Source organism: Hippopotamus amphibius, chromosome 12 (genome assembly GCF_030028045.1).
Source record: "Hippopotamus amphibius kiboko isolate mHipAmp2 chromosome 12, mHipAmp2.hap2, whole genome shotgun sequence".
Classification (NCBI taxonomy): domain Eukaryota; kingdom Metazoa; phylum Chordata; class Mammalia; order Artiodactyla; family Hippopotamidae; genus Hippopotamus; species Hippopotamus amphibius.
Genome location: NC_080197.1, coordinates 18,873,293 through 18,886,185, shown reverse-complemented (window position 1 = coordinate 18,886,185; position 12,893 = coordinate 18,873,293).

Genomic DNA, 12,893 nt, shown 5'->3' with positions numbered 1-12,893 from the left:
CAGGAGAGCCATGAGTTCTCTTCTCCCCAGGATCTTGACATAACTAGAGAGCCCTGTTGATTGGCAGCGAGCATCACACTGGTTACCTCCTGGGGCCTGTGGGAAGAAGTGCCTCCGTGCTTTGAGCACGTCACCAGGTTGAAACAGGTTTCCATGATAATTAACAAGAAATGAGTACACAAGCAGAGCTTCTTGTCTTCCAAATTTGAAATCCACATTAGCTAATTAATTCCAATTAGAGGCTGACAGTTCCATGTGGCACAGTGAGCATGTAATAGGCGGGATTTCCCTTTTGTGTCTTGACAAGTTAATTAATGAAAATAGGGCTGACAACTTCTTTCTAGGCCTATGAGCCAGTTAGGCACTAGAAGGTACCCCTTTCTTGGAAAAAGATTTTGGTATTTTGGGCAACTTGCATGGTGCTTCCAGAGGAAGCCCATCCATTACCCATAATGCCTTTATGTATTTCACAAATACATAGTGAGCACCTGCATTGGCTAGGAATTGGGCTGGGTGCTGAAGGAGACACCATACCCACTCTTTAGAATCTCAAAGTCTGGTGGGGGACGTGCAAACAAACCAACAGAATCCAATGGCATCCTAGCCAAAGCAGTAAGACAAGAAAAAGAGAGAGAGAGAGAGAGGGAGAGGGAGAGATACAAGTATTAGAAAGGGAGATCCAAACTGTCATGATTTGTTTGAAACAATTTATGTGACATTTTGAAAAGGCAAAACTATAGTGATGGAGAATAGATCAGGGTTTGCCAGGGGTCGAGGAAAGGAGGCATTGACTAGAAAGGGGCAGCACAGAAGAATTGTTTGGAATTTTCCTGTATCCTGATTTTGGTGATGGTTATGCAAATCTATATATGTGTTGAAACTCTAAACTGTACACCAAAAAAAAAAAAGATATAATTTTCCTGTTATTTTCTAAAAATAAAAGAAAAAATAGACTACAGCTATGTGTATCAACATCTATCCGTCTCACAGTGTTGAGTGAAAAAACATATTCATTTTATATTGTTTGAATTTTCAGACTTTTGAAAAACATCCCTTTCAGAAGTAATCCTTAGTTAAGTATGTGTATGTGTGTTTTTATAACACGATCTTTTGAATTAATGTATAAACTAACTGAAGTAAACAAACAAGGGAAGAACTGTACATTTTAATACGTACCAAAATAAGTTGACATAAAAGTGCTGAATTTGGGTTCCTAGGGACAGATGGAGAGAGAGAATTCTCATGGCATTTGAGAATTTGCTTCTACATGTTCCTGAGCCCCTATGCCTCAATATGCTTATGATAAATTTTATCATTCTGTTTTAAAAAGTCATAATTTATAGATGATGTGGCTGAGTTTTTTTTTTTTCATTTGTGTTTTGGGTTTTTTGTTTGTTTTTTAGAAAGTTTAATAGATTCAGCTAAAAGGGGTGATGCTAATAAGAGTTCAATCAGGGAACTGGATACAAGATGAACATGAAGGAAAGAATAGCATTCCTATTGATCAGAAACACAATTAGAAAATGTAATGTGAAAAATGACCCCATCCATAATAGCAACAACGGCAAAAAAGACAAAACTCTTTGGGATTAACTATAAATACACTGGATTTATACATTTCAGTTATAAAACTTTACCGAAGGCCATGAAGAATGGCCAGAATCAATGGAGACATATGATGGTCCTAGATGGGAAGAGTCAATCAATAGCTTAAAGAGGTTGGTCCTTCCCAAATTAATATGTACCCTCAATGCAATATCAATAAAAATCTGCATGCACAAAAGCATGGACGATGTGAAAATTGATTGCTTGGAATGTAAGTGATCCAGGTGGGTGTGGAGTTGGTGGTGAGCAGTGGTTAGATGTTCATGGGGGACCAGAGCATGAAAACTCTTGGCTGCCAGGCCAAGGACAGTGACCTTCATATGACAGCTCATAAGAAGCTTTTGAAAATTTTAATTCAGGCCCCAGTAAGATCAGAATTGTGTTTGAGGAATAAATACTGGCTCATGTGGAAGAGGAGAGGAAGGGTGAGACTGAAAGCAGGGGACCGGGTAGGAGGCTGCTAACTGGAATGGTCCAAAATGATGACCATCTTGCTGATCCGAAGGAGTTCCTCAGTGACGATTAGTGCCCTTCCCTTGCCTCCCATTTCCTCCTCATTCCCTGAAGCATAATTCCAAAGAAGAAATGAACTAGCACAGTTGATCTGAAAGGGAAGGGATATTTTCTGCAAATCTGTCATCTGGAGTCTTGGTGTGGTCAGTGGGGAAAGGTTTCTTAAGGAAGATGCCAGGTTGGGAGTCTGGAAATGTGGGTGGACACACTTGATAATGTAAATGCTACTCTTCACTGAGCATTTACTATCTGTGAGACAGGAGCTAGCGTGATCCCCATTTTATTCCGAGGAGGTAACTCAGGCTCAGAGAGGTTATATCCCCACGAAGCTGAGACAGGAACTCACCTATGTGTCCCTCACTCACTGATGTCCCAGCACCTGGCAGAGAGAGTCCAGCAAATGTTTGCTATACGAAGTCAAATTACCAGATGTCCCTTCTCTGGGAATTTATTTGCTGTGGGTTTGGCCGATGCCTCATCTTTATCAGTAAATCCTCTCCCCGTCTGTAAATAATTCACCATTTGGCAAGGAGGGGCAGAGAAGGGTCTAGTAGGAGGGATAGGGTGATGGGAGCAGGAAGGAAGGGGCTGAGTAATGGAACTCGATGTGTTTCTATAAATTAGGAAACACCCCGCTTGCCACTGACCCAGGTGTCTTTATCAATTTGCTCCTCCACGCCCTGCCAGCCTGGCACAATAAAGCTTCCTGTCCATTTCAGGCCTAATCATGCAGAACGTAAATCCTTCAGTAGAGCGGCAGCTGCGAGGGCCGGGGCGCAATCCGCAGGGCTTTTCCTTTCCATCCTCTGGCACATAATGAAATCAAGAATGCGCGTCCGCTCACCAGAACTGCTTTATTCCAGATTGTTAAGTAAGCATCCCTTCCTCACCCTCATTAGACTCACGAAGCCTCCAGATGAAGGATGAAAAGGAACATTTATTGAATGATTCTGGCGTGCTTAACTACTTTATATGTGATTCCACCCTCTAAAAATTCCCATGACGTGAGGATTATCCTTCTCATGTTACAGCTCAGGAAACTGAGCTCGAATAGGGGAGTGGTCCAGGGTCAGAGGCAAGTGAGGGCTGGATCTTGAAGTGACATATCTGTGCAATTTCACATCTTCCACACCAAGTTGGTTTGTTTGTTTGAGGTTATTAGGTATAGCATAACTTAAAAAAAAAATCTTATTGAAGTAGAGTTGATTTACAGTGTTGTAATTTCTGCTGTATAGCAGAGTGACTCAGTTATCATATACATACATTCTTTTTCATCTTCTTTTCCATTATGGTTTATCCCAGGATATTGAATATAGTTCCCTGTGCTATACAGTAGGACCCTGTTGTTTATCCATTCTATATATAATAGTTTGCATCTGCTAATCCCAACCCCCCAATCCTTCCCTCCCCCATCCGCCCACCCCCTTGGCAACCACAAGTCTGTTCTCTATGTCTTGAGTCTGTTTCTGTTCCGCAGATATGTTCATTTGTGTCATATTTTAGATTCCACATATAAGTGATATCATATGGTATTTGTCTTTCTCCTTCTGACTTACTTCACTTAGTATGATTATCTCTAGGTCCATCCATGTTGCTGCACACAGCATTATTTCATTCTTTTTTTATGGCTGAGTAACATTCCATTGTGTGTGTGTGTGTGTGTGTGTGTGTGTATAAATACACACCATATCTTCTGTATAGGATAACTGGATAAATTTTATGTAACTTTTTGGGGGGCGGGATTTCTGGCAGAGGGATGAGAGAATTGAAGGTTGTATCACTTTCCAGAATTTATTTTGACTGTGTATATTTAATAAACATTCACCAGGGGTCTATTTCACAGCCACACTGGCTGTTTTTAAAATATAGCTTATCTGTCCACGTTTCATGTTAAATAGGAACAACAGTCCTTCCTCCAGTTTGTTTCTTTTTCTGCTTCTTAGTTCTTAGATATTCTGGTTTATATTCCAGGCCATTATATTTGGCCTAAGATCCACATTCTTGCTTTGGAAACTACACTTAGCCTCTCTTCTCCGATTACCCCTTGTTCTGCTTCTTTGAATTCTTATTTTGGTCCCCCCCCCTCTACTATTTAGGGATGCCTTCATCTCTAGGTTAGAGACACACCTGCTAGTCTTGACTCTACCCATCTAATTAGTTTAGCTCCTAGCTCCTTCCTTCAGGGGAGAATTGAACACTTGATGCTATGGATACAGAGATGAGACAGACACCATTCTTGTCCTGCATGAACATGGAGCCACGTTGGGAGGTGGACATGCACCCAAGTAACTAAAAAACAAGTCATAATTACATAAGTGCTAGAGGACAGTATGTACAGCAATTTTAGGAGACTGTGGGTGAGGGAGTAAAAAAAAAATAACGTGCTAGTCCTTAGGTCATAGTAAATTGCAAAATTTCCGCTCACATCCAGTTCCTCAGATCCTATTAGTGGGTGAACTCTTACTTCCTGACAAATGAGTTTGTTAAAATGGGAACATTATTTTAACATTTTTGTTTACTGTTTATCCAAATCTGGGTCAACATCACAGAATTTATGTGGCAACTTCACAATAATCTTTCTGAGTACAAATGATGTGTTGTGGGAACAGCAGGGTATCAACGTGGGGAGTGGGTTAAGGCATCCCCCGTACCCTTCAGTGAATAAAGAGCCGGGCTGGAAGATTGGGGCATGGGGAAAGTACAGCCTGAGGCCTCCAGACCGGGGGTAGTTGAATACTGACCTCTTAGGAGGCAACAGTATACAAGGGATAACATCTTGACATCCCTTTGGACAGGGGCATTATGGGCCAGGCAGAAAGGCCTGAAGGGGGAGAAGGAAATGCTTTTTCAAGAAAGATGCATGGGACTTCCAGATTAAGATGGCATTTAGTGGTGGCACTTGGTTTGCCTTTTCTCCCAGCACCTTCCTTATGTAAATACCCATGAAATCAGAGAAAATACTGCTACCTTTCAATAACATGGATTCTAGACTTTGGGAGAAATTTCTGTGTAACAAAGGAAGGATGACACACTTGCGTAAAAGGCCAAGAGACGTGTGAGAGGAGATTTTCAATTATTGCTTCTACTTCCTACCTTAAAACATGGGATCTTCTCTGAGCTAAAGGAAGGAAAGCCCCACTTTTTATATAGAAGTTAATTCTGAGGCTGTTGACCTTCCAACACTCCCTATGTATTTACCTGTTGTGGGACTACAGTTTCCCAGAAATTTACAAGAAGGAAGGGATCATAGCAGACTAGAATAGGTATGAGTCTTTGTACATCAGACTGTGAAGTCAAGAAGATGAAGGAATAGAGGTAGATTTGGGAGACAGTTGCACACTGGTTAGCATCGATGTCCATGAACTGCTTTTTTTTTTTTTTAAACAGCAAATAGTTTTTTCTTTATTATTTTTAAAATTTTTGGCTGCATTGGGTCTTCGTTACTGCATGTGGGCTTTCTCTAATTGTGGTGAGCAGGGTCTGCTCTTCATTGCAGTGCGTGGGCTACTCTGCATTGCAGTGCACGGGCTTCTCATTGCGGTGGTTTCTTTTGTTGCAGAGTACCAGGCTCTATGCTCATGGGCTTCAGTAGTTGCAGCACTCGGGCTTCAGTAGTTGTGGTTTGCGGGCTCTAGAGCACAGGCTCAGTAGTTGTGGCCCACAGGCTTAATTGCATAGATATAGGAATCTTCCCGGATCAGGGAGAGAACCCATGTTCCCTGCATTGGCAGGCGGATTCTTAACCACTGCCACGCATTGTTTTTCACAAAGAGAAGCCTGCATGGTTATCTTAGAATAAATTCCCAACCACATGTTCAGGAGGCCAAGCAGTAAAGTCATAGAACCCATTCTGGTTCAGCACAGGCATGAGACCACTAGGAATTCAAGTCTGCACGTTAATCAGCTCTCAACTTAAAATGTGGATGTAGATTCTAATAGTCATCATGTGGTTGATAATAAGGACGAAGAGGATACTCCAGACCATTGGCTGGCAGCACCCCGGAACTGACCTATCTTTTATCAAGCATGAATAATAGGAAAAAACAAAGAGAACACAAAAGGGGGGAACTGAAAGGAAAAGCAAACCTTTTGAAAAAATAGGGAAAAGTAAAAAGAGCATGGACTAGAATGAGACTTCTTTGTGCTGTCAATACGAACTCTGAGATACAAGAAGCAACAGATGAAATGGTAAGATTAAGATGGTTGCTGAGATGCAGAGAAAATCTGAAATAAAAATTGTAAAGAAATAGAAAATGCAATGGCATAAAACAACTTGCATTTGCATTAAGAGCAGTAAAGAAAGTAAATAACACTGCAGAAAATGGAACTGGTGTTAAGGAAAGTTAAGATGCTCTCTCTGGATGCAGAGGAAGAGCCCAGAGAAAGAGAACAATTATAGAAAGGGAGGGTATATGGAGGACAGAGAATGGGACTCTTGGGCTAGAGGGATAGAGGAGGGCAGGCATGTAGCTGAGCCCAGGGGTAGGTAGTGGTATCTGAGTGGAAAATGGAACCACAGAGGGCCTGTTCAGTAGGAGGAGTTGGAACTACAGAAGGGAAGCAGCCAAGGCAGATAGGGGAGGGAGAAATACCCTGACATCTTTTTTTTCTTTCTTTTTTTTTAAGCTCTTTATTGGAATATAATTGCTTTACACTGTTGTGCCTGTTTTTGCTGTACACCAAAGTGAATCAGCTGTATTTATACACATATCCCCATATCCCCTCCCTCCTGCGACTCCCTCCCACCCTCCCTATCCCAGCCCTCTTTAAGTCATCACCCATCATCGAGTTGATCTCCTTAGGTTATACAGCAGCTTCCCACTAGCTATCTGTTTTACATTTGGTAGTGTATATATGTCAATGCTACTCTCTCACTTCATCCCAGCTTCCCCCTTGGCCCCCCCACCCCCACCCCACCCCGTGTCCTCAAGCCTGTTTTCTACATCTGCATCTTTCTTCTTGCCCTGTCACTGGGTTCATCAGTACCATTTTTTTAAGATTCCATATACATGAGTTCGCATATGGTATTTGTTTTTCTCTTTCCAGCTTACTTCACTCTGTATGGCAGTTTCTAGGGCCATGACAAGGAATGAAATTGAGTTATTTGTAGTGAGGTGGATGGACCTACCCTGACTTCTTCCTGCTTCCTCTGCCAGTGTCTCCTACTGGCCAAACCCAGCCTGAAGCCAGCTGATCAGAGAACCCAAGACACGCAGCCTGTGGGGGTCAGCCTCTCCGTGACACAAAGCCAAGCAGGGGAGGATGAGGGACGCATATGAGGGCAAAGAGGTGCAGAATAGACCCGTACGATGTAAATGAAACATTTTATAACAAAAAGCTGATGAAGTCAAAAGCAGATTTGACTGATGTAAGTCAAATATATCAGTTATATATGTGAAAGCCAAACATCAGCTATGACAGTGAGTGGAACCAGATTAAACTCCCCTATTAAAAGACAATTTGTTTCAGATTTGATTCAAAACGCACCAGAAGCCAATTGCAGCTATTTGTCAAAGCTTCACATAAAGGAGAGAGGAAAAAATGTTAAAAATAAAACTGAGAATAGGAGTGACAATATTAATATCAGGAGAAAATATAGAGTGCAAGGCAAATGCAATTATTGAGATACAGGGAGTTATTTTACATTGATAAAAGGTAAAATTCACAAGGATGCTATGACACTAATTTATTTAACGCAGCGATTCTCAACAAGATGGTATAAAATGTCCAAAAGATCATATCTGAGTTTCTGAGAAGTGCTTTTAAAATTCACATGCACACAACCCTGATATTCAGAGAGTGCTGAGTAATCCCATTTCTACATGATCCAGAATCGCTTTTGATAGGTATATGTAGTATCCTTCAGATGTGGGGGCAGTAAACAAACAGACCAACCAACACCCCCCCCCCACCCCCCAGCCAGCAAACCAAAAACCAAACAAAAATAAGAAAACCAACACATGGGCTTTGTCAAAAAATGGAAAAGAATGTGGATAATTAATAATGTTGATTTTGATTTCATTAATTTGGATTAAATTTCATGTTCTGAAAATGGATAGGAAAAAATATTCTTCATTGTTCATAGCATTTACCATAATTAACCTATATTAGTTTACAGAGAAAACTGGCAATCTGAATATTAGAAATGGTTCTGGTTAAATTTTCTGATAAGAACGAAGTAGAATTAAAATTGGTATAAAATGTCAATGAAAAATTCCAAGTCCTTGAAAAAAATTTTCCACATCTTTTAAGTCCAAGAAAACATCAAAACTACAATTTCTAATTTGAAAATTAGAAAAATTAGAATCCTGCGTTTAAAAACATAGGAAAGGGCCAAAGTTGTATTCAAAGGGAAGTTATGTGTGAGTATTTTCAATTTAAACAAGGAAGAATTAAAAGGAATGGAGCATTAAAATAAAGACATTCAAAACTATTTCAAATAAGCCCGGTGGAAGGAAATAAAAATAAAATCAGAGATTAATTAGAAAACAGGAAAAAATAAAATTGATAAATAAACCCAGGAGCTGACTCTTCAAAAAGACAATAGAATACATTAACTTATGGCAACTATAAATTAGAAAAAGAGAAAGCTGGCACAAGTGCACGCAATTAGGATTGAAGTAATGAAGGAATTAAGTAGATAATGGGCAGATTATATAGTCTAAGGAAATATTACAGACAACTGAATTCTAATATATTTGAAATTATGTAAGAAGTGCATGATTTTGAGCGCAAATATGAATTACCAAAAATGAGGAAAGAATTAGATCAATTGAGATTTCTTAATTTCAACAAAGTCACCATTGCTTTGCGCGTAGGAGGATTTATTTTAGATCCAGCCTTATCTTCTTTTATCAGTTACAGTGTAAGCTTGGGCAAAATACTCACCTCTTCCAGCCTCATTTTCCTCATTTATAAAATGGGGAGAGTAATTTTCCTCTCCCGGTTGTTTTTGTGACCCCCATATTAAATGAGACACATGACATTCTGATGACAGGGCTAGCCCATTGCTAGGGTCTAATACACAAGGGCCATTGATGTGCAGCAGAAATTGGAAATAAATCATCAGGCACTTTGGATCCAATCGGATTTCTGAATGCATTCCTTCATGCAATTTTCTGCATGTATGTTACATACCAATAAATAAGAATTTAAGTGTATCCTTTTCAACTTTTAAGGCATAATTATCTTCTAAGTGATACAAACACAGAGAAAATATCATGCTTCCATCTGGCACACAGTGACAGAGATGGAAGCAACACTTCTAAATAAATTGATGGCAGATTAAATCCATTCGTGTATTAAATGAATGTTATGCCAGGACCAAGGAAGATTTACTTTGGAAATTCTGAGTAATTGAACATCTATCATGGGATCATCAGCGTGTTAGATGCTTCATACAAACTAGATTGATTAGTGATCACAGAACCTTATGAGTTATATTATCATCATTTAATAGCTAAAGAAACAGAAGCAGGGAGAGGTTAGATTGGTCAAGGCCAAAGTAAGCACTAGGGCTGACATTCAACACCGAGTCCAGCTTATTCCAAAGTATAAAAATATTCCACACATCATCTTGGGTCTGATTTAATAAAGGCTTAAAGTTGCATTTTATAATGCTCAAACCCATTCTTGATGAAAATCCTTCAATTACTTAGGGTAGACACATTTGATATAATATACTGAAAAATATATTAAGCACTCAATTTCATGCTTAGTGGTGAAATACCAGAGTCATTGCCAATGATTTCTTTGATCTCTATTTAAAATTTTCATAGTTCTAGTCAATGTAATAGACATGGATCAGAAATAAAATGCGTGACAATGGAACAAAGAGACAATTATTTTTATTTGCAAGTGATACAGTTATCTGTATAGCTTACCCTAAATGATCAACGGAAATACTAATAGTAGCACTATGGATCTACAAGGTAATCAAATGTTTGAGATATTAAAAATAGCATTTATATATACTAACATTACCAGTTAGAAAATATAATGGAAAACAACTCAGATTCCATTAGCAATGCAAATACAAAATACTAACTTTTTTTTTTGAGGTACACCAAGTTTAATCATCTGTATTTATACACATATTCCCGTATTCCCTCCCTCCCTCGACTCCCCCCCATCCTCCCCGTCCCAGTCCTCTAAGGCATCATTCATCCTCGAGTTGAACTCCCTTTGTTATACAGCAACTTCCCACTGGCTATTTTACAGTTGATAGTATATATATGTCTATGCTACTCTCTCACTTCTTCTCAGCTTCCCTTTCACCCCCCACCCCCCCAAACCTCGAGTTCTCCAGTCCAATCTCTGCATCTGCGTCCTTGTTCTTGTCTGGTCACTGAGTTCATTAGTACCATTTTTAGATTCTGTATATATGAGTTAGCATACAATATTTGTCTTTCTCTTTCTGACTTACTTCACTCTGTATGACAGAATCTAGGTCTATCCACCTCATTACATATAGCTCCATCTCATCCCTTTTTATAGCTGAGTAATATTCCATTGTATATATATACCACATCTTCTGTATCCATTCATTTGTTGATGGGCATTTAGGTTGCTTCCATGTCCTGGCTATTGTAAAGAGTGCTGCAATAAACATTATGGTACAAGTTTCTTTTGGGATTATGGTTTTCTTTGGGTATATGCCCAGTAGTGGGATTACTGGATCATATGGTAGTTCTATTTGTAGCTTTTTAAGGAACCTCCAAATTGTTTTCCATAGTGGCTGTACCAACTTACAGTCCCACCAACAGTGCAGGAGAGTTCCCTTTTCTCCACACCCTCTCCAGCATTTGTTGTTTCCAGCCTTTGTGATGATGGCCATTCTGATTGGTGTGAGGTGATACCTCATTGTGGCTTTGACTTACATTTCTCTAATGATGAGTGATGTTGAGCATGTTTTCATGTGTTTGTTGGCCATCTGTATGTCTTCTTTGGAGAAATGTCTATTTAGGTCTTCCGCCCATTTGTGGATTGGGTTATTTGGTTTTTTGGTATTAAGCTGCATGAGCTGCTTGTATATTTTGGAGGTTAATCCTTTGTCCGTTGTTTCGTAGGAAACTATTTTTTCCCATTCTGAGGGTTGCCTTCTAGTCTTGTTTATGGTTTCTTTCGCTGTGCAAAAGCTTTTAAGTTTCATGAGGTCCCATTTGTTTATTCTTGATTTTATTTCCATGATTCTAGGAGGTGGGTGAAAAAGGATCTTGCTTTGATGGATGTCATAGAGTGTTCTGCCTGTGTTTTCCTCTAGGAGTTTTATGCTGTCTGGCCTTATATTTAGGTCTTTAATCCATTTGGAGTTTATTTTTGTGTCTGGTGTTAGGAAGTGTTCTAATTTCATTCTTTTACATGTTGCTGTCCAATTTTCCCAGCACCACTTCTTGAAGAGGCTGTCTTTTTTCCATTGTATATTCGTGCCACATTTGTCAAAGATAAGGTGCCCATATGTGTTTGGGCTTACCTCTGAGTTCAAAATACTAACTTTAATAAAATTTGTTCAGGATATACATGGAGAAAATGACAGCTACCAATCGGGAGAAATAAATGAAACCTTGAATAAATAGGGAGGTATACCACATATGGGTTGCGAATACTCGATGTTATAAAGATGACATTCTGTTTCCAAAATTAACTTAAAGGTTTGAGTTAATTTTATTATAAATTTTATGCCGGAAAGGGGGCAGTGAGCAATGTCTTAGAATCCAATGAGGTGATTCTGGAATTCATGTGAATGTATAAAAAGAAAACATCAGTAAGTTTTCAGGGTAGTGGGATGGGAGAAGAAACATTCACTAAATGTATTCATCGAGTCTAAGACTTTCAGAAACATTAAATGGTATAGCTTAGAATGGAGGCAATATGATAATCAATAAGTTCAAAATCTTCATGAATCTTTAAATTGAGACCTACTACAGCATGTATTTTCCTCCCATAAAATGCAATAAAATTTAACTGAATAATGCATGTTTTTCTTCAGAGCCTTAATGATTCTATAAATACATGGCTATAGAAATGTATAAAGTAATTGGCTTTTTAAACCAGGAAACACAGCTCTTAGCACTTTATGTGAGTTATTGCAAGGGTGAAAAGGAACTGAAAACCACAAAACCAGGTTGAAATGTGAATGCTGGTGGTTGACTGGGCGTGGCCATCAGTTAAACGGCCCACTCCACCTTCGAAGAGTGGGTGATTGGAACCCAGGCCTTTGCAGAATTAAAACTTTCTCAGTCCTTACCTTCAGTTGGGTTCCTTACAATCAGAGCCTGAGGTGAGAATTCTCGTGCAAGTGATAAGTCGAAGGACACTTCGAAGGAGGTGAAAAAAGCAGGACAAGGGAGGAAGAGAAGTCAAAGATGTCCTTTCAGACTGAAATCTAGCTTCATCTTGATTCCACAGGAAGCTCAAGTATAAAAGGGACCTTAGAATTTTTGTGTCTTGAGGGTGGGGAGCTGAGCTTTTATAACTCAGTTTTAGTCAATCTTTGGCTATTGGGGCCCTAAACGGGGTAGAATCTCCCAAGCATCTCAGGTGGAGGCAGCTGTGAACTATTAGCAGCCAAACTCACAGCAGCTGGGGATGGACTGTCTGGTCTATAAAGAGGACCCCGGGCAGATCTTACTACGGCCATGGCATAGTGTACTTTGTGGGTTAGCAAAGACCATGAATGATAAAATAACATGTGCCAAATCTTTCTACCGTAGATCTGTAGAAAGAGTCTAGAACAAAACACACCAAAATTTTGACAGTAATTATTTCTTCATGAC